Below are 22,498 nucleotides of genomic sequence, written 5' to 3' on the forward strand. Positions count from 1 at the left end.
ACCCACGCACACAGGGGGAGGACGTGCAGACTCCACACAGACAGTGACCCAGCCAGGAATCGAACCTGGGACCCTGGAGCTGTGAAGCATTTATGCTAACCACCATGCTACCCTGCTACCACTCGCTGTCTTCTTTCAGCAAGCCAATTCTGGATCCAGACAGCCAAATTTCCCTGTATCCCATGCCCCCTAACTTTCTGAATGAGCCTACCATGGGGAACCTTATCAAATGCCTTACTGAAATCCATATACACCACATCCACTGCCTGACCTTCATCAATGTGTCTCGTCACATCTTCAAAGAATTCAATGAGGCTTGTGAGGCATGACCTGTCCCTCACAAAGCCATGCTAACTATCTTTAATCAAACTAAGTTTTTCTAAATAATCATAAATCCTATCTCTCAGAATCCTTCCAATATTTTGCTCACCACAGACGTAAGACTGATGGGTCTGTAATTCCCAGGGATTTCCCTATTCCCTTTCTTGAACGGGGAACAACATTTGCCTCCCTACAATCATCCAGTGGAGAGTGAGGCCACAAAGACCATCGCCAATGGCGCAGCAATCTCCTCCCTCGCTTCCCTTAGTAACCTTGGGTATATCCCGTCAGGCCCAGGGGACTTATCTATCCTGATGCTTTTCAAAATTTCCAGCACATCCTCCTTCTTAATATCAACCTGTTCGAGTCTATTAATCTGGTTCACACTGTTCTCATGGGCAACAAAGTCGTAGTCCACATTGTGCTCCTATGTAAATTGTGATGGAAAGGGATACGTATACCCCGCAGGGCAAGAGTTATAGCTGGGGGAAGGGCAATTATGATGCCATTAGACATGACTTAGGATGTGTAGGTTGGAGAAGTAGGCTGCAAGGGTTGGGCACACTGGATATGTGGAGCTTGTTCAAGGAACAGCTATTACATGTTCTTGATAAGTACGTACCAGTCAGGCAGGGAGGAAGGGGTCGAGCGAGGGAACCATGGTTTACCAAAGAAGTGGAATCTCTTGTTAAGAGGAAGAAGGAGGCCTATGTAAAGATGAGGTGTGAAGTTTCAGTTGGGGCGCTTGATAGTTACAAGGAAGCGAGGAAGGATCTAAAGAGAGAGCTGAGACGAGCAAGGAGGGGACATGAGAAGTCTTTGGCAGGTAGGATCAAGGAAAACCCAAAAGCTTTCTATAGGTATGTCAGGAATAAAAGAATGACTAGGGTAAGAGTAGGGCCAGTCAAGGACAGTGGTGGGAAGTTGTGTGTGGAGGCTGAGGAGATAAGCGAGATACTAAATGAATACTTTTCGTCAGTATTCACTCAAGAAAAAGATAATATTGTGGAGGAGAATGCTGAGACCCAGGCTATTAGAATAGATGGCATTGAGGTGCGTAGGGAAGAAGTGTTGGCAATTCTGGACAAGGTGAAAATAGATAAGTCCCCGGGGCCTGATGGGATTTATCCTAGGATTCTCTGGGAAGCCAGGGAAGAGATTGCTGATCCTTTGGCTTTGATTTTTAGGTCATCATTGGCTACAGGAATAGTGCCAGAGGACTGGAGGATAGCAAATGTGGTCCCTTTGTTCAAGAAGGGGAGTAGAGATAACCCCGGTAACTATAGGCCGGTGAGCCTAATGTCTGTGGTGGGTAAAGTCTTGGAGAGGATTATAAAAGATACGATTTATAATCATCTAGATAGGAATAATATGATTAGGGATAGTCAGCATGGTTTTGTGAAGGGTAGGTCATGCCTCACAAACCTTATCGAGTTCTTTGAGAAGGTGACTGAACAGGTAGACGAGGGTAGAGCAGTTGATGTGGTGTATATGGATTTCAGTAAAGCGTTTGATAAGGTTCCCCACGGTCGGCTATTGCAGAAAATACGGAGGCTGGGGATTGAGGGTGATTTAGAGATGTGGATCAGAAATTGGCTAGTTGAAAGAAGACAGAGAGTGGTAGTTGATGGGAAATGTTCAGAATGGAGTTCAGTTACGAGTGGCGTACCACAAGGATCTGTTCTGGGGCCGTTGCTGTTTGTCATTTTTATAAATGACCTAGAGGAGGGCGCAGAAGGATGGGTGAGTAAATTTGCAGACGACACTAAAGTCGGTGGAGTTGTAGACAGTGTGGAAGGATGTTGCAGGTTACAGAGGGACATAGATAAGCTGCAGAGCTGGGCTGAGAGGTGGCAAATGGAGTTTAATGTAGAAAAATGTGAGTTGATTCACTTTGGAAAGAATAACAGGAATGCGGAATATTTGGCTAATGGTAAGATTCTTGGTAGTGTGGATGAGCAGAGGGATCTCGGTGTCCATGTACATAGGTCACTGAAAGTTGCCACCCAGGTTGATAGGGTTGTGAAGAAGGCCTATGGTGTGTTGGCCTTTATTGGTAGAGGGATTTAGTTCCGGAGCCATGAGGTCATGTTGCAGCTGTACAAAACTCTGGTATGGCCGCATTTGGAGTATTGCGTACAGTTCTGGTCGCCTCATTATAGGAAGGACGTGGAAGCTTTGGAACGTGTTCAGAGGAGATTTACCAGGATGTTGCCTGGTATGGAAGGAAAATCTTATGAGGAAAGGCTGATGGACTTGAGGTTGTTTTCGTTAGAGAGAAGAAGGTTAAGAGGTGACTTAATAGAGGCATACAAAATGATCAGAGGGTTAGATAGGGTGGACAGTGAGAGCCTTCTCCCGCGGATGGAGGTGGCTAGCACGAGGGGACATAGCCTTAAATTGAGGGGTAATAGATATAGGACAGAGGTCAGAGGTAGGTTTTTTACGCAAAGAGTGGTGAGGCCGTGGAATGCCCTACCTGCAACAGTAGTGAACTCGCCAACATTGAGGACATTTAAAAGTTTATTGGATAAGCATATGGATGATAATGGCATAGTGTAGGTTAGATGGCCTTTAGCTTTTGACTTCCCATGTCGGTGCAACATCATGGGCCGAAGGGCCTGTACTGCGCTGTATCGTTCTATGTTCTATGTTCTCTCTAGTGAATACTGAAGCAAAATATTCATTTCGGGCCTCCCCCATCTCCTCAAACTCGAGGCACAAGTTCCCTTCACTATCTCTGATCGGCCATACTCTCACTCTGAACATCCTCTTATTTCTCACGTAAGTGTTGAACGCCTTGGGGTTTTCCCTAATCTTTCCCACCAGGGCTTTTTCATGCCCCCTTCGAGCTCTCGTCAGTCCATTTTTGAGTTCCTTCCTGGCTACCTTGTAACTCTCGAGCTGAATCAGATCCTTCCTTCCTCAACCTTACGTAAGCTTCCTTCTTCCTCTTGACTAGAAACTCCACTTCTCTTGTCATCCAAGGCTCCTTCACCTTACCATTCCTTCCTTGTCTCAATGGGACAAAACAATTCAGCACTCGCAGCAAATGCTCCTTAAACAATCCCCACATTACTGTTGTGCATTTCCCCAAGAACAATTGTTCCCACTTTATGCTCCTCAGCTCCTGTCTAATAGCAGTATAATTTCCCCTCCCCCAATTATATACCTTCCCATATTGTGTGTTCCTAGCCCTCTCCATGACTATGGTAAAGGTCAAGGAGTTGTGGTCACTGTCACCGAAATGCTCTCCCACCAAGACATCTGACACCTGGCCTGGTTTGTTGCCGAGCACCAAGACCAATATGGCTACTCCCAGTCGGCCTATCTACATATTGAGTCAGGAATCCTTCCTGTACACACCTGACCAAATCTGCTCCATCCAAACCATTTTCACTAAGGAAGTTCCAGTCACGCATTTTCACTAAGGAAGTTGAAGTCACGCAAGACAATAACACTGTTACTTCTGCACCTTCCCAAGATCTGCCGCCCAATCTGTTCCTCTATCTTTCTGCTGCTATTGGGGGGTAGAAAACTCCCAATAAAGTGACTGCTCCTTTCTTGTTTCTGACTTCCACCCATACTGACTCAGTAGACAAACCCGCCTCGATTACCTCCTTTTCTGCAGCTATGGTGCACTCCCTAATTAACAGTGCCACTCCCCCTCCTATTTTACCTCCCTCCCTATTCTTCTGAAAACATCTAAACTCCGGAACATCTAAGAACCATTCCTGCCCCTGTGAAATCCATGTCTCTGTAAAGGCTACAGCATTGCAGTTCCAAATACTGATCTATGCTCTAAGTTCAGCTCCCTTATTCCTGACACGCCTTGCTTTGAAACAGACACACTTTAACCCATTCCACTGAATGCAACTTTGCCCTATCAAATGTCTATCCTTCCTCACAGACTTGCTACATAATATTTCTGCCTGTTCAACAGCTACCCTATCCTCTGATCCATAGCTCTGGTTCCCACCCCCCTGCCAAACTAGTTTCAACCCTCCCGAAGAGCAAACCTCCCACCCAGGATATTGGTGCCCCTCCAGTTTAGGTGCAATCCGTCCTTCATGTACAGGTCCCACCTTCTGCAGAAGGTATCCCAATGATCCACATATCTGAACCCTTCCTTCCTGCACCAGCCCTGTAGCCACGTGTTCTTTCATAGAATTTACAGTCCAGAAGGAGGCCATTCGGCCCATCGAGTCTGCACCGGCTCTTGGAAAGAGCACCCTACCCAAGCCCATACCTCCACCCTATCCCCATAACCCAGTAACCCCACCTAACACGAAGGGCAATTTGGACCCTGAGGGCAATTTAGCCTGGCCAATTCACCTAACATGCACATCTTTGGGCTGTGGGAGGAAACCGGAGCACCCGGAGGAAACCCACGCACACACGGGGAGAACGTGCAGACTCCACACAGACAGTGACCCAAGCCGGGATTCGAACCTGGGACCCTGGAGCTGTGAAGCATTTGTGTTAACCACTCTGCTACCGTGCTGCCCCCTGCGCATGTGGCGGTATGACGTCAGCAGCCGCTGACGCTCCGGCGCACTCGTGCTGCACTCGCTCTCTGTTCCTTGCCTCACTTGCACATGGCACTGGTAGCAATCCTGAGATCACTACTCTGCTTGCCCTGCTCTTTAGCTTCCAACCTAACTCCCTAAAATCACTTCTTAGATCTTCATCCCTTTTCTTAGCTATGTCGTTGGTGCCAATGTGCACCACGACTTCTGGTTGCTCCCCCTCCCCTGAAAGAATCCTGCAGACACGATCCTGGCACCCGGGAGGCAACAAACCTTCCGGGAGTCTCGCTCGCTGCCACAGAATTTCCTATCTACTCCCCTAACCATTGAGTCTCCTATCATTGTTACTTTTCTATTCTCCCCCCTTCCCTTCTGAGCCACAGAGCCAGACTCAGTGCCAGAGACCTGGCCACTAGGGAACATTTTGGTCCTGTACTCTCTTTTTTCCTTTTTGAATGAATCTCACTGCTCTGATGTAGAATTTCCTACAGATAGCGGCTCCCAATTAACTTTGGACAGATCCTGTCTTATTTTATTAAAATTGGCCCTCCCCCAATTAAGAACCTTAATTTCCAGTCTATCTACATTATACTCAATCTGCCATATATTTGCTCATTCACAAAACCTATCTCTGTCCATATGCAATCTTTGTATGTCTTCTTGACAGTATACTTTCCGACCATTCTTCGCAAATTGAACTATGTGGTGGCTCGAGATACACACTGGAGGCTTCCAATAGTTAACAAAGGGATTTATTTGTGAAAGGCAAAGACAATTAGATAATAGGTGTGTAGTAGCCAAAGGAAGAGACATCATGGAACGCATGGTGGGCTCGATAAGAACCAGGGCCGGGATTCTCCCCTACCCGGCGGGGCGGGGGTGTCCCGGCGGGATGGAGTGGCGTGATCCACTCCGGCGTCGGGCCGCCCAAAGGTGCCGAAGTCTCCGCACCTTTATGGGCCAAGCCATCACATTGAGCGGCTTGGCCCGTGCCGGAGTAGTTCCCACTCCGTAGGCTGGCGTGAACGGCCTTTGGAACCGGCCGGCGTAAGTCCGCGGATGCGCCGGAGCGTCAGCGGCTGCTGACGTCATACCGCCGCATACGCAGGGGAGGGGGTCTCTTCCGCCTCCGCCATGGTGAAGACTATGGCGAAGGCGGAAGAAAAAGAGTGCCCCCACGGCACTGGCCCGCCCGCCGATCGGTGGGCCCCGATCACGGGCCAGGCCACCGTGGGGGCACCCCCCCGGGGTCAGATCGGCCTGCGCCCCCCCCAGGACCCCGCCGCCAATCCCGCCAGTCAGGTAGGTGGTTTATCCACGCAGGCGGGAAAGGCCTGTCAGCGGCGGGACTTCGGCCCATCGTGTGCCGGAGAATCGCCGCGGGGGGCCCGCCGACTGGCGCAGCGCGATTCCCGCCCCCGCCGAATCTCGGAGGGCGGAGAATTCGGGACACGGCAGGGGTGGGATTGACGCCGGCCCCGGGCGATCCTCCGACCCGGCGGGGGTTCGGAGAATCCTGCCCCAGGTGTATTTACATTATACACAATAACCGCAAGTACTACAACTCTTCACCCCAAAGGGACACCACACCCCACCTCCACCCAGGACAGGGTTTATATACTGTGAAGCTCCTCCCAGTCAGGGGACAGGCTCCCCCCCCCCCCCCCCCCCCACCCGCCCTCAGTTCCCAATGGTGTTCATATTCCATGGTGTAGGAGGGGAATCGGATGCAACATTGTGCTTGACCCCTGAGGGGTTGTATCAAAGTGCCTTCTCTTCAGCTCCCTAGTCCACACTCCCCGGGGTCATGCTTCCAGGGCCCCACACACACTCTCCATTGCACGCTTCCACCCAGAACTGGTCATTGGTCATGTGGTCAGTGGAGCTCGTCCTCTTAAAGAGGCCATGCCACCAGTACAAGAGTTGGCAGGTCATGTTACAGTTGTATAGGACTTTGGTTCGGCCACATTTGGAATACTGCGTGCAGTTCTGGTCGCCACATTACCAGAAGGATGTGGATGCCATGGAGAGGGTGCAGAGGAGGTTCACCAGGATGTTGCCTGGTATGGAGGGTGCTAGCTATGAAGAAAGGTTGAGTAGATTAGGATTGTTTTCGTTGGAAAAACGGAGGTTGAGGGGGGACCTGATTGAGGTCTACAAAATTATGAGAGGTATGGACAGGGTGGATAGCAACAAGCTTTTCCCAAGAGTGGGGGTGTCAGTTACAAGGGGTCACAATTTCAAAGTGAGAGGGGGAAAGTTTAACGGAGATGTGCGTGGAAAGTTTTTTACGCAGAGGGTGGTGGGTGCCTGGAACGCTTTACCAGCGGAGGTGGTAGAGGCAGGCACGATAGCATCATTTAAGAGGCATCTAGACAGGTATATGAATGGGCGGGAACAGAGGGAAGTAGACCTTGGAAAATAGGAGACAGGTTTAGATAAAGGATCTGGATCGGCGCAGGCTGGGAGGGCCGAAGGGCCTGTTCCTGTGCTGTAATTTTCTTTGTTCTTTGTTCTTTATATCCCTTCCTTATTAAATCCCTTAATATATTTCCCCGTAACTATGTACAAATGTTGCAATTGTGAACGGGGACAATCAAGGAAAGGATTCATTGAAAGGTTTAATTTAATTTAAAGGGACTGACTCTGCACAGGCCGGGCATCGGGGTGGTTCTTTCAGTTTATGCCAATGACGTACTCCTCATGTTCACCAATCCTGCTGTCCTGCGGAGGATGCGAGTGTGCCAGGATGTCTATTCTGCTGCGTCCTCTGCCAGGATCAACTGGGCCAAGTGTTCTAGACTCCTGGTCTGTCTGTGGACCCCCTACCTGAGGAGCTCAGGCCCTTCAGCTGGAGCAGGAATAACATCCTCTACTTGGAAGTCCACCTTTGCCCGGCTGAGGAATTCTGGCCGGCGAACTGGCAGGAGCTAGAGGCCAAGGTCACCGCACTTGAAACACTGGACACGTCTGCCCCGAGTGCTGTCTTAAAGGGGTCGGGTTCTCATCATAAACTAGCTGTTTGCCTGGTACTAGCTGGTCAATTTGACCCCTGCACTTTGACCATCCAGTCACCTTGACCTCTATCATTATGAAGTGCTTTGTGAGATTGGTCATGAGACATATCAACTCCATGCTCCCAGAATGCCTTGATCCACTGCAATTCACATTCTGCCGCAACCAGTCCACAGCAGACACTATCTCCCTGGCCCTACACTCATCCCTGGAGAATCTCGAGAACAAGGACTCCTATGCCAGACGCCTATTCATTGACTACAGCTCTGCCTTCAACGCCACAATCCCAGCCAAGCTCATATCAAAACTCCAAAACCTAGGACTTGGCTCCTCCCTCTGCAAATGGATCTTTGACAATTTGGCGTCTACATTTAGTAGGGAGATTGGTCTGTAGGACCCGCATAGCTCCAGGTCCTCATCCCACTTCAGGATCAATGAGATCGTGGCCTGTGACATCATCAGTGGCAGCCCCCCCCTCTCTCTTGCCTTATTAAATGTCCTCATTAGCAGCGACCCCAGTATCCCAGAGAACTTTTTATAAAACTCCACTGGGTAACCGCCCGGTCCCGGGGCTTCACCCAACTGCATGGCCTTCAACCCATCTGCTATTTCTTCCAACCCGATCGAGGCCCCCAGTCCTTCTACCAACCCTTCAGGAACCTCAGCCCCCCTAAGAATTGCCTCATCCCCTCCGGCCCGGCTGGGGGTTCCGACTCATACAGCCTGCTGTAAAACTCCTTGAATGCTGTGGTAGTCACCACTGATGTATATATTAGGTGATTTGTGGTAAGGTCCTGTACTACAGGTACAGGGGAAGTTCCCTGCCTGCTGGCTCCGCCCAGTAGGCGGAGTATAAATATGTGTGCTCCCTGTACAGCAGCCATTTCGCCAGCTGCTGTAGGAGGCCCCACATCTTAGTGTAATAAAGCCTCGATTGCATCCAACTCTCGTCTTTGTGTAATTGATCATGCATCAAATGCCTTATTAACCCCTACTGAATCTCCGACCAAGTTCCCAACCCTGTCCTTTACTTTCCCGATCTCCCTGGCTGCCTCCCACTTTCTAAGCTGCTGCGCAAGCATTCTGCTGGCCTTCTCCCTGATGTGTTGGGTAAGCTGGGTCTGCGAGGACTGCGTTTACTGTAGCAGTGAGAGAGACAGGCTTCCAACACTTGAAGAAATGCAACTCTATTTTATTGAACTCTTAACTGTCATACATACTTTAACTGTGGGTTGACACTATGCTGAGTTGACTGGAGACCTGAGGCTAACCTGATCAGACTATCTTACTACCACATGGTGGATGTTCCAGTTGTTGCTCACGGGCTCTGACTGTCTCAGAGGCTGCATCCCAAGAGAGCGGGAAAACTAGTGCCCTCTGGCTTTATAGTGGCCGTGTCCTGTCTGGTGATTGGCTGCTGTGCTCCGTGTGTTCATTGGTCATCCTGTGTGTCAATCAATGCCTGTCTGCATTCCATCATATACTCCCCACGTTCATAGATCACCCCCCTCACCTTTTGCAGCTGCACCACTGCCTTCGCTGTACTTAACAAGCTAAACTCAGCCTGTAGCCTCCGTCATTCCTTTAAAAGCCCTGCCTCTGGGGTCTCCGTGTAACTCCTGTCGACCTGTAGTATTTCCCTTATCAATCAGTCCGTTTCTGCTCTGTCCACCTTCTCCCTGTGTGCCTGTATCGAGATCAGCTCCCCTCTAACCCTCAAGAGTATTGACAGTCAGAGAGATCTATGTGTACAGGTCCACAGGTCACTGAAAGGGGCAACACAGGTGGAGAAGGTAGTCAAGAAGGCATACGGCATGCTTTCCTTCATTGGCCGGGGCATTGAGTATAAGAATTGGCAAGTCATGTTGCAGCTGTATAGAACCTTAGTTAGGCCACACTTGGAGTATAGTGTTCAATTCTGGTTGCCACACTACCAGAAGGATATGGAGGCTTTAGAGAGGGTGCAGAAGAGATTTACCAGGATGTTGCCTGGTATGGAGGGCATTAGCTATGAGGAGTCGTTGAATAAACTTGGTTTGTTCTCACTGAAACTACGGAGGTTGAGGGGCGACCTGATAGATTCAAGGTGGTTCACTGGGCACACATGACGATGGCCCGGATGAGCAAGTTTTCTGGGATAGAGGACAAGTGTGTGAGGTGTGCGGGAGGGCCAGCAAATCTTGTCCATATGTTTGGGCATGCCCAAAGCTTAGGGGATACTGGCAGGGATTTGCAGAGGTCATATCCACGGTGCTAAAAACAAGGGTGGCGCCGAGTCCAGAGGTGGCAATTTTTGGAGTATCGGAAGACCCGGGAGTCCAGGGGTGAGAGGGGCTGCCGTTTTGGCCATTGCCTCCTTGGTAGCCGGAGACGGATCTTATTAGTGTGGAGAGACTTGGAGCCCCCGAAATCGGGGGTATGGGTTAGCGACATGGCTGGGTTTCTCAGGCTTGAGAAAATTAAGTTCACCCTGAGAGGATCAATGTTAGGATTCGTCCAGAGGTGGCAGCAGTTTATCGACTTCTTCGGGGAAAACTAAACTGTTAGCAGATTCAATATGAGTGGGGGGAGGGTTCGGGGGAGTTAGGCTATTTTGTGTTTAGAGTAGGCGGGAACAATGGGCTATCTTCTCTGCGGGGACAAAGATGGCATTGTGAGCTGCACACTTGCTGGATTTTGGGGGTCTGTAGCAAGTGACATATGTGAGCATTGCACCTGTAGATGGAGAGTTGTACCGGTGGGTGCCAAGGATTTCTGTGGAACAAGCACGAAGATCGGATGTGAGGAGGGTGAGAAATGTCAGACAGTGATTTGTAGACGGGGGTCTTTGGGAATTTGAAGGGTGGCAGGTGGAACTGATGCCAGGAGAGAGGGGGTAACTCACCCTTGCAGTTCGGTGGAAGTCGTTGGGTCTTCTTCCGACATTCCTGGTCATGCTGCCCGCATTGACAGCTGCTGCTATTGCCACCCAGGTGGCATTGCTGACCCTGCTGCTGGTCCTCCAACGCCCTGGGGGAACAGGGTGGCCCGCCTCCCATCCACAGCACCGAGAAGCCTTGTGAGGTCAGCATCGCCAAAGTGAGGAGCAGGTCTGCGCGCTGCCATGTTTGTGTGTTGACTGGGAGTGAGTGGTGCTGGAGCGTTTAAAAGCAGCTCCGCCATGTTAGCAGCAAGACACTGAGGCATGAGTCCAGCAAATCAGATGGCTGGACAGCGAGAATTGAAAAAAATCTCATGGGGGCCCATTTTTGCCACTAAGTAACATTGATTAAGGGCCGCAATCTTGCCAACGTGTCCGCTGAGAAAAACCCCACCAAACCGGCCCAAAATGACACTTAGAAATGTTTCTATTGAATTGCTCCCTGTATGTTGTGCCTCAATATGTTGGTTTTGAGGTAGTCTTGATGAGCGCGTTCGGGACCCACACCCAAGTGATCCCGTGTATCCTCCTCATTGTGGGAGGACTAACAAGGTAAGGGAATACAAATTGAATGCTAGGAAGTACAAAGGACCAGAGGGACCTTGGGGTTGATGTCCAAAGATCCCTGAAGGCAGCAGGACTGGTAGATAAAGTGGCTAAGAAGGCATATGGGATACATGCCTTTATTGACCAAGGCATGGAATATAAGAGCAGAGAGATTTAAAAAAAAAAAATCTTTTTATTGTACAGGTGCAATGCTCACATATGCCACTTTCTCATATTTATGAACAGTTGTTGCGTATATACATTACATTTTCCTTGCCCATGCTAATTTACTTTCTTTTACAGAGAGATTTGATTTGTCCTTCATTTAACTACCTCTATGTACATTTTGTTGCCCTCTGGATCGGTCTATGATACCCCTCTCCCCCCCCCTCCCCCATTGGCTTCAATACCCTTCCTCTCCTCTTGTGGTTTTCCCACCTTCCTTCCGCGCCCCCCCCCCCCCCCCCCCCCCCCCCCCCAGGTTGCACGCAGTCCTTTGGTTCCTGATCTTTTTTCCCCTGGCCTACTCCTCGTTGTTGGCCTCAAGCAGGTTTTGGAACAGGCCGACAAACTGCCCCTAAGAATCCAGGAAGCCTTCCTCTGATCCTCGGATGGCGTACTTAATCTTCTCCAGGTGGAGAAATTCCGAGAGGTCAGTGAGCCAGTCTGCAGCTTTGGGTGGTGCTGCCGATCGCCAGCTGAGCAGGATTCTCCAGCGTGCGATTAGGGAAGTGAAAGCAAGGGCTTTGGCCCCCTTCCCCATGTGTAACTCTGGCTGCTCCGATATCCTGAAGATTGCCACTATTGGGCATGGATTCACCCTCACCCCCACAACCTTGGACATTGCCTCAGAGAAAACTGTCCAGAACCCAGCAGGTTTGGGACAAGCCCAAAACATGTGGGTGTGGTTGGCCGGGCCCCTCTGGCACCGCTCACATTTATCCTCCACCTCCGGGAAGAACCTGTTCATTCGGGTTCTGGTCAGGTGTGCTCTGTGCACCACTTTGGGCTGCATTAGGCTGAGCCTTGCACAGGAGGAGGTGGGGTTCACCCTGCTCAGTGTTTCGCTCCGGAGTCCCCATCCTACTTCTGTCCCCTGTTTGCCCCCCCATTTCCGTCTGGTCTTGCCGAGTGGTGTTTGGGCTCTGTCCTGTAACTGTCCGTATATTTTCCCACATACTGTCTGTGGGAATCTTCTTTACTGTCTGCCTATCAGGTCCTCTAGTAGTGTGTTTTCTGGGGCCCCGAGGTACCCCACTGTCTCTTTGCGGAGGAAGTGTTTTATTTGGAGGTGTCTCAATTCCTGTCCTTTTTCTAGTTTCCGCTTCCTCATCAGTTCGTCCAGTGTCGCTAGTCCGGGCCCTACGTAGAAGTCTCCGACCGTCAGTGCGCCCCTCTCCCGCCTCCATCTTTTGACGGTGGTATTTAGCATGGCTGGGGGGAATGAGGGGCTGGTTTAGCACAGGGCTAAATCACTGGCTTTGAAAGCAGGCCAGCAGCACAATTCGATTCCCGTACCAGCCTCCCTGAACAGGCGCCGGAATGTGGCGACTAGGGGCTTTTCACAGTAACTTCATTGAAGCCTACTTGTGACAATAAGCGATTTTCATTCCCTGTCATTTTTCATTTCATGTGATTGCCGCAAATGGGGGCCAGAGGGGACAGTTTAGTTATCGCGAAGTGCTGTCTCAACTGGATCCACGTTCTCAGTGTGGCCGCTACCACTGGGCTCGTTGTGTATCTTGTTGAGAAGGATGGGAGTGCTGTTGTGGCCAGGGCCCAGAGGGTCGTTCCTTTACAGGATGCCTCCTCCATTTGTACTCAATCTGTGTCGGCTTCTTGCACCCATCCCCTCACTTTTTCTGCCGTTACTGCCCAGTGGTAGTATTGTAGGTTCGGTGGAGCCAGGCTGCCTCTGACTTTCCCTCTTTGTAGTGTCGGTTTGGGAATTCTCGGGTTCTTACGCGCCGCGCCCCCCCCCCCGCCCCCACAAACGCCATGATTAGATTGTCTACGTTTCGGAAAAAGGCCTTGGGGATGAAGGTCGGAATGGATCTAAACAGGAAGAGGAACCTTGGCAGCACGTTCATCTTGGTCGTCTGCACTCTTCCCGCCAGGGACAGTGGGAGTGAGCCCCACCTCTGCAGGTCCCTTTTTACTTCCTCCACCAGGCTGGTCAGGTTCCACTTGTAGATCTGTGTCCAGTCTCTGGCTATCTGGATCCCCAGGTAACGGAATCTGTTCTGGGCCGTTTTAAACGGGAGCCCCTTCAGCTCTGCCCCTCCCCCTTTTGGGTTCACTGGGAATGCCTCACTTTTGCCCAGGTTACGTTTGTAGGCCGAGAAGGTTCCAAACTGGGACTTCCGGTTGCGGCAATGCGGAGCTAAGCCGCACGTTCGGCAGCTCCCGCTACTTAAGGACTTTTGGGCCGATTTGAGGGCCCCAAACGGTGCTGATTCCCGGTGGGGGAAGGTGTCTAGAGGAGCATTCCCCATAATTTATGGTGCTCACCCGGAGTGGGGCAAAGGAAAAAGCTGCAGCAGCTCCCCAAGAAAAGCGGGGGAAGAAGGACAAAATGGCGGCCGGCGGAACACCTGCGGACTGGTGGAAGTGGGCGCAGGAGCAGCAAGCCTCTCTTCTGTGCTGTTTTGCGGAGCTGAAGGCTGAGTTGCTGGACTCCCTGAATGCGACTACCAACAAGCTGCTTGGGACCCAGGCAGCCCAGGAAGTGTCCATTCGGGAGTTGCAGCAGCAGGCCGCTGAGCGGGAGGAGGAGGCCGTGGTCCTCGTGGGGAAAGTGGAGTTGCACGAGGCACTTCACAAAAAGTGGCAAGACTGCTTGGAGGAGCTGGACGTTCGCACGAGGTGAAAGAATTTGAGGATCCTGGGCCTGGCGGAGGGGCTGGAGGGGTCGGATCCCCCGTCGTACGTGACCACGATGTTGAGCTCATTGATGGGAGCGGGGTCCTTCCATTTGCCCCTGGAGCTTGAGGGAGCTCACAGAGTGCTGGCCAGGAGGCCTAAGGCAAATGAACCCCCGCGGGCGGTGCTGGTGCGGTTCCATCGATTCAGTGACCGGGAGTGTGTGCTGCGCTGGGCCAAGAAAGAGAGGAGCAGCAAGTGGGAGAATTCGGTAGTGCGAATCTACCAGGACTGGAGTGCGGAGGTGGCAAAGCGGCGGGCCAGGTTCAACCGGACGAAGGCGGTGCTGCATGCCAAGCAGGTCAGATTTGGAATGCTGCAGCCTGCGCGTCTGTGGGTGACATATAAGGACCGGCACAACTACTTTGAGTCCCCGGAGGAGGCGTGGGCCTTTGTACAGGCGGAGAAACTGGACTCGAACTAGGGTCTGGGGACACACTATGGCCGTTGCTGTTTTCGCTGTTGCTGTTCTTCAATTTTGACACGTTTTTTATGCTGGTTTTCTTTTTGCTCTGTTTCCGGGTGGGTCTGTATGTTGGGTATGGGTGTGGGGAATGTTGGGGGTTTGTGTTTTATATGTTCTCTTCTGTACAGGGCTGGGGGTTGGGGTGAAACTGGATTTTGGGGAGCTGCGTCAAAAGGGTGGGGTGTGGCAGTGTGAAAGCGCAGGCTTTCCTCTGGTTTCCCCCGCGGCGGGGCAGGGGGAGTGGAGCTGGAGGTGGGGGAGTGGCCTCTACTGGTTTTCTTTCCGGCGCTGAAGCGGTGCCAAGGAGGTGTGGCAAGAGGGGGATGACCCCCATGCCGGGAGGGGATGGGTTTTGGCGGGAGCTGCCGGGGTCAGCCGAAGTCAGCTGACTCACGGAAGTACCATGGAGGGTGCGTCGCGGCTAGGAGGGGTCCTAGCCGGGGGGGGGGGGGGGGGGGATACCGGGTTGCTGCTGGAATGGCCAGGAAGGAGCTGGTGTGGGCCGGGGGGTTAGAGGAGAGGCGTTATCGCCATGGGGAACGGGTCAGGCGGGGCGAGCTGGCCTGGGGCGAGCAGTCGATAAGCTATGGCTAGCCGGCGGGGGAGGGGGGGCGGGTTGCCCTCTGATCCGGCTGATTACCTGGAACGTGAGGGGGCTGAACGGGCCGGTTAAGAGAACTAGGATATTTTCTTATCTGAAGGGGCTGAAGGCGGACGTGGCTATGCTCCAGGAGAGCCACTTGAAGGTGGCAGACCAGGTTCATCTGAGGAAGGGGTGGGTGGGGCTGCTCTATCACACAGGATTGGACGCGAAGAACCGGGGGGGGGTGGCGATTCTGGTGGGGAAGGGGGGTGGCGATTCTGGTGGGGAAGAGGGTGGCGTTCGAGGCGGCTGAGGTGGTGTCGGACAAGGAGGGCAGATATATTATGGTGAAGGGTAGGCTGCAGGGAGAGAAGGTGGTGCTGGTGAACGTATATGCCCCGAATTGGGATGATGCTGGCTTCATGAGGCGATTGTTGGGCCACATCCCGGACCTGGAGGCAGGGGGCCTGATCATGGGGGGAGACTTTAACACAGTGCTGGATCCCACACTGGACCGGTCCAGTTCAAGGACGGGTAGGAGACCGGCGGCGGCCAAAGTGCTGAGGTGGTTTATGGACCAGATGGGAGGGGTGGATCCCTGGAGGTTTGGGAGGCCGAGAGCGCGGGAGTATTCCTTTTTCTCCCATGTCCATAGGGTTTATTCCCGGATAGACTTTTTCATCCTGAGCAGGGGATTGATCCCGAAGGTGCAGGATGCCGAGGACACGGGCAGCATGGTAGCATGGTGGTTAGCATCAATGCTTCACAGCTCCAGGGTCCCAGGTTCGATTCCCAGCTGGGTCACTGTCTGTGCGGAGTCTGCACGTCCTCCCCCTGTGTGCGTGGGTTTCCTCCGGGTGCTCCGGTTTCCTCCCACAGTCCAAAGATGTGCGGGTTAGGTGGATTGGCCAGGCTAAATTGCCCTTAGTGTCCTAAAAAAAAAAAATAAGGTTAATGGGGGTTGTTGGGTTACTGGTATAGGGTGGATACGTGGGCTAGAGTAGGGTGATCATTGCTCGGCACAACATCGAGGGCCGAAGGGCCTGTTCTGTGCTGTACTGTACTGTTCTAATTCTAATACTCGGCCATAGCGATTTCAGACCATGCTCCGCACTGGGTTGATCTGGAGATGGGGGAGGCGCGGGACCAGCGCCCGCTCTGGCGCCTGGATGTGGGGATGCTGGCTGATGAGGAGGTGTGTAGGAGGGTCCGGGAAGTATTGAGGGGTATCTTGATACCAACGACATGGGGGAGGTCTGGGTGGGGATGGTCTGGGAGGCTCTGAAAGCAGTGATCCGTTGGGAGCTGATCTCCATCCGGGCCCATAGGGAAAGGAGGGAGAGGAAGGAGAGGAAGAGGCTGGTGGGAGAGCTCCTGGATGTGGACAGGAGATACGCGGAGGCACCGGAGGAGGGGTTGCTGGGGGAACGGCGTAGTTTGCAGGCCAAATTTGACTTGTTGACCACCAGAAAGGCGGAGACACAGTGGAGGAGGGCGCAGGGCGCGGTATATGAGTGTGGTGAGAAGGCGAGCAGGATGTTGGCGCATCAGCTCCATAAGCGAGATGCGGCTAGGGAAATTGGTGGAGTAACGGATAAGGGTGGGAATGTAGTGCAGAAGGGGACAGAAGTAAATGGGGTCTTTAGGGACTTCTACGAGGAACTGTACTGGTCGGAACCTCCGATGGGGAGAGGGGGGATGGAGAGCTTCATGAACAGGCCATGTTTCCCAAGGGTCCAAGAGGAGCTGGTAGAGGGGCTGGGGGCGCCGATAGAGTTGGAGGGGCTAGTCAGGGGGATTGGACAAATGCAGTCAGGTAAGACGCCAGGGCCGGATGGGTTCCTGGTGGAATTTTATAAAAAGTATGCAGATCTGGTGGGCCCCCTGTTGGTGCGAGCCTTCAATGAGGCATGGGAGGGGGGGGGGCTTTGCCCCCGACGATGTCGCGGGCACTGATCTCTCTGATCCTGAAGCAGGATAAGGACCCCTTGCAGTGTGGATCATACAGGCCTATCTCGCTCCTCAATGTTGACGCTAAGTTGCTGGCGAAGATCCTGGCCACCAGGATAGAGGACTGTGTGATACACGAGGATCAGACAGGATTTGTCAAGGGACGGCAGCTCAACACGAATGTGCGGAGACTGCTAAATGTTATCATGATGCCGGCAGTGGAGGGGGAGGCGGAGATAGTGGTGGCGCTGGACGCAGAGAAAGCGTTTGATAGAGTTGAGTGGGGGTACCTGTGGGAGGTGCTGGAGCGGTTCGGATTCGGGGAGGAATTCATCAAATGGGTGAGGCTGCTCTACGCGGCTCCAATGGCAAGTGTAGTTACCAATGGAAGGAGATCAGAGTACTTTAGGCTCTACTGTGGGACCAGGCAGGGGTGCCCCCTGTCCCCCTTGCTCTTTGCACTGGTGATTGAACCTTTGGCTATGGCGTTGAGGGAGTCAGGAAGATGGAGGGGTCTGGTGCGGGGTGGGGAGGAACATCGGGTATCGCTGTATGCGGACGACCTGCTGTTGTATGTGGCGGATCCAGAAGGGGGAATGCCGGGGGTGATGGAGCTGTTAGCGGAATTTGGGGGCTTCTCGGGCTATAAGTTAAATTTAGGCAAGAGCGAGGTATTTGTAGTACACCCTGGTGATCAGGAGGAGGGAATTGGGAGACTCCCGTTTAAGAGGGCAGTGAAGAGTTTCAGATACCTGAGGGTGCAGGTGGCCAGGAGTTGGGGGACTCTCCATAAGCTTAATTTTACCAGGTTGGTGGAGCAGATGGAGGAGGAATATAAAAGGTGGGTCATGGTGCCGCTATCGTTGGCGGGTAGAGTGTAGTCCGTCAAAATGACGGTTCTCCCGAGGTTCTTGTTCCTTTTTCAGTGTTTTCCCATCTTTATCCCTAGGGCCTTTTTTAGAAGGGTGACTAGTAGCATCATGAGCTTTGTTTGGGCGCATGGGACCCCGAGGGTGAAGAGGGTCTTCTTGGAGCGGGGTAGAGATGGGGGGGTGCTGGCGCTACCCAATCTCTCGGGGTATTACTGGGCGGCCAATGTGTCGATGGTGCGCAAGTGGGTGATGGAGGGGGAGGGGGCAGCATGGAAACGGATGGAGAGGGCGTCCTGTGGGGATACAAGCCTGGGGGCCCTGGTAACGGCGCCGTGGTCGCTCCCTCCTACGAGGTATACCATGAGTCCGGTGGTGGCGGCTACCCTCAAGATTTGGGGGCAGTGGAGGCGGCATAGGGGAGAAGTGGGGGGCTCGATGGAGGCTCCGTTAAGGGGGAACCATAGGTTCATCCCGGGGAACATTGATGGGGGATTTCAGGGTTGGCACAGAGCGGGCATCAGACAGCTGAGGGACCTGTTTATTGATGGGAGGTTTGCGAGCCTGGGGGAGTTGGAGGAGAAATTTGGGCTCCCCCGGGAAACATGTTCAGGTATCTGCAGGTAAAGGCATTTGCTAGACGGCAGGTGGAGGGATTCCCTTCGCTTCCCGCGAGGGGGGTGAGTGACAGGGTGCTTTCGGGGGTCTGGGTCGGAGAGGGGAAGATATCTGACATCTACAAGGTTATGCAGGAGGTGGAGGAGGCGTCAGTAGAGGAGCTGAAAGCTAAGTGGGAGGGGGAACTGGGGGAACAGATCGAAGACGGGACATGGGCTGATGCCCTGGAGAGGGTTAATTCTTCCTCCTCGTGTGCACGGCTTAGCCTCATCCAATTCAAGGTGCTGCACCGGGCTCACATGACTGGGACGAGGATGAGTAGGTTCTTTGGGGGTGAAGACAGGTGTGTCAGGTGCTCGGGGAGTCCAGCGAACCATGCCCATATGTTCTGGGCATGCCCGGCACTGGACGAGTTCTGCAAGGGGGTGCGTGGACGGTGTCAAGGGTGGTGGGATCCAGGGTCAAGCCAGGATGGGGACTCGCGATTTTTGGGGTTGGGGTGGAGCCGGGAGTGCAGGAGGCGAACGAGGCCGGTGTGCTGGCCTTTGCGTCCCTAGTAGCCCGGCGAAGGATCTTGCTACAATTGAAGGATGCGAGGCCCCCAAGCGTGGAGACCTGGATCAATGACATGGCGGGTTTCATTAAGCTAGAGAAGGTCAAATTTGCCCTGAGAGGGTCGGTACAAGGGTTCTTTAGGTGGTGGCAACCTTTCCTCGACTTTCTGGCTCAACGATAGGGTACGGGGACAGCAGCAACCCGGGGGGGGGGGGAGGGGGGGGGAGGAGGGGGGAAGGGGAAAGGGGGGGGACGATAACTATGTTTGTTTATTTAATTTTAATTTATTTTTAAGTTCTCTTGATGTTCATTGGGGTTGGGGGGGCGGGGGGGATGTGATACATGCGTTGATACGGTCTGGGGGGTGTTACAGTTATTATGGGTTACATTGTTGCATTTCATTGTTTGTTGTTATATTTTATATTTTCTGTAAAAAATTCCAATAAAAATTATTTTTTAAAAAAGAGAAGGTTCCAAACTCCTTTAGTATTTGCAGTATTGCCTTCAGTCCCTCCTGTCACCTGCATAGAGTGAAACTCTGTGCTCTCTGTCTACTCTCTGGATTTGTGCCCCGCAGAGCTATCGCCAGGGGTTCGATTGCTAGCGCGAACAAGAGTGGGGACATGTGGTCTGTGTCCAGCCTCCACGTGGGGCGCTGGACCCGGCTTGTCTCCAACCTCACATCCATATAATGTGGAGCGTGATCGGAGATAACAATCACAGAGTAGTCTGTTCCTGTGATCTCTGGAAGCACCGATTTCCCCATTGCAAAGAAGTTGATATGGGTGTACACCTTGTGCACCTGCGAAAAGAACGAGAACTCTTTTTCTCCCAGGTGCAGGAACCTCCATGGGTCCACCATCTGTTCCATGAAGGCTCCTAGCTCCCTAGCCATGCCAGACTTTTTCCCCGTTCGGTCAGTGGGTCCAGCACGCAGTTAACGTTGCCCCCCATAATCAGTCGGTGTGTGTCAAGGTCTGGGATTTCCGTCATGGTCTTCTTTATGAATTCTGTGTTGTCCCAGTTGGGAGCATACACATTTACCATTATGACCGGTGCCCCTACCAGGACACTGCTGACCATGACGGACTGCCCTCCTGGGTCCGTAACTGTCTTGGTGTCTGTAAACCTCGTCCTTTCGCTAATTAATATTGCTAACCCCCTGGCCCTCGTCCCGTAGCATGAATGGTACGTCTGTCCCATCCAGCTCTTCCTTACCAGCAGTCGGTCCTTCTCCCTCAGGTGCGTCTCTTGTAGGTAGCATAGTGGTTAGCACAGTTGCTTTACAATTCCAGGGTCCCAGGTTCGATTCCTTGCTGGGTCACTGTCTGTGCAGAGTTGGCACGTTCTCTCCGTGACTGCGTGGGTTTCCTCCGGGTGCTCCGATTTCCTTCCACAGTCCAAAGATGTGCGGGTTAGGTGGATTGGCCATGCCAAATTGCCCTTAGTGTCCATAAAGGTTAAGTAGGGGTTACGGGAATCGGGTAGATATGCGGACTTGAGTAGGGTGCTCTTTGTAAGGGGCAGTGCAGACCCGATGGGCTGTGTAGCCTCCTTCTGCTGTAAATTCGATGACCTCTGATCTAGGTAGATTATGTTTGCTTTTAGAGGGCAGCACGGTAGCCTAGTGGTTAGCACAGCTGCCTCATGGCGCTGAGGTCCCAGGTTCGATCCCGGCTCTGGGTCACTGTCCATGTGGAGTTTGCACATTCTCCCCGTGTCTGCGTGGGTTTCGCCCCCACAACCCAAAGATGTGCAGAGTAGGTAGATTGGCCATACTAAATTGCCCCTTAATTAGAAAAAATAATTGGGTAATCTAAATTTTTTTAAAAAAATGTTTGCTTTTAGGCTTCTTAGGTGGGCCGTTGAATCCCCTTACGTTCCAAGGTGACTATCCTGGTGGGGGTTTCTGATCCCCGGTCCTGCGGGATCACCCATACTTACCTGGTGAATGAGCTCCTGCGCTCCGGGGTTTTCCTTTGATCGGGGGCTGTCCAAAATGAGAGCAGAAAGATTATGATGGATCTGTATAAAATGCTCGTTAGGCCACAGCTAGAGGGTTGTGTGTAGTTCTGGTCGCCACACTATAGAATGATGTGGCTGCGCCAGAAAGGGTGCAGAGGAGATTCACCAGGATGTTGCCTGGGCTGGAATGTTTCAATTATGAAGAGAGGCTGGTTTCGCTGGGATTGTTTGTCTTGGAGCAGAGGCTGACAGGAGACCTGGTTGAGGTGAACAAATGCATGACAGACATAGATAGGGAAGATAGAAAATAACTTTATCCCTTAGGGTTGCCAAAAAACAAGCGACAGAGATGTGAGGCAAGGGGCAGAAGATTTTGGAGAATTTAAGGGAAAACCATTTCACCCAGAGGCTGGTGGCTCTTAATGACCCCGCTGTTCCTCTCTCGCTGTGAAAGACCCTGCTGCTCCTCTCTCACTGCGAGTGGTCCCATTGCTCCTCTCACTGTTAATGACACCGTTGCTTCCCTCTCATGGAAGTCATAGAATTTGCAGTGCAGAAGGAGGCCATTCAGCCCATCGAGTCTGCACCAGCCCTTGGAAAGAGCCCATGCCTCCACCCTAACCTCGTAACCCAGTAATACCACTTGATATTTTGGACACAAAGGGGCAATTTAGCATGGACAATACACCTAACCTCCACATCTTTGGACAGTGGGAGGAAACCGGAGTACCCGGAGAAAACCCACGCAGACACAGGGAGAAAGTGCAAACTCCGCACAGACAGTGACCCAATCCGGGAATCGAACTTGGGACCCTGGAGCTGTGAGGCAGCAGTTATGCCTCTATGCCGCCTGTTAGTGGCCCCGTTGTGCCTCGCTGTTAATGGCCCTGTTGCTCCTCACTTGCTGTTAATGGTATTGTTCCTCCTCTTGAATGTCCCTGTTGCTCCACCGTTGCTGTCAATGGCCCCATTGCCCTTCTCTCACTGTTAATGGCCCCACTACTCCATCCTGGTTTCCCCATCCGGGGCTGGTTTAGCTCACTCGGCTAAATCGCTGGCTTTTCAAGCAGGCCAGCAGCACGGTTCGATTCCCGTACCAGCCTCTCCGGACAGGCGCCGGAATGTGGCGACTAGGGGCTTTTCACAGTAACTTCGTTGAAGTCTACTCGTGACAATAAGCGATTTTCATTTCATTTCCTCGTTGTATATGGTCCTGCTGCTCCTCTCTAATTGTTATGG

Source organism: Scyliorhinus canicula, chromosome 2 (genome assembly GCF_902713615.1).
Source record: "Scyliorhinus canicula chromosome 2, sScyCan1.1, whole genome shotgun sequence".
Taxonomy (NCBI): Eukaryota; Metazoa; Chordata; class Chondrichthyes; order Carcharhiniformes; family Scyliorhinidae; genus Scyliorhinus; species Scyliorhinus canicula.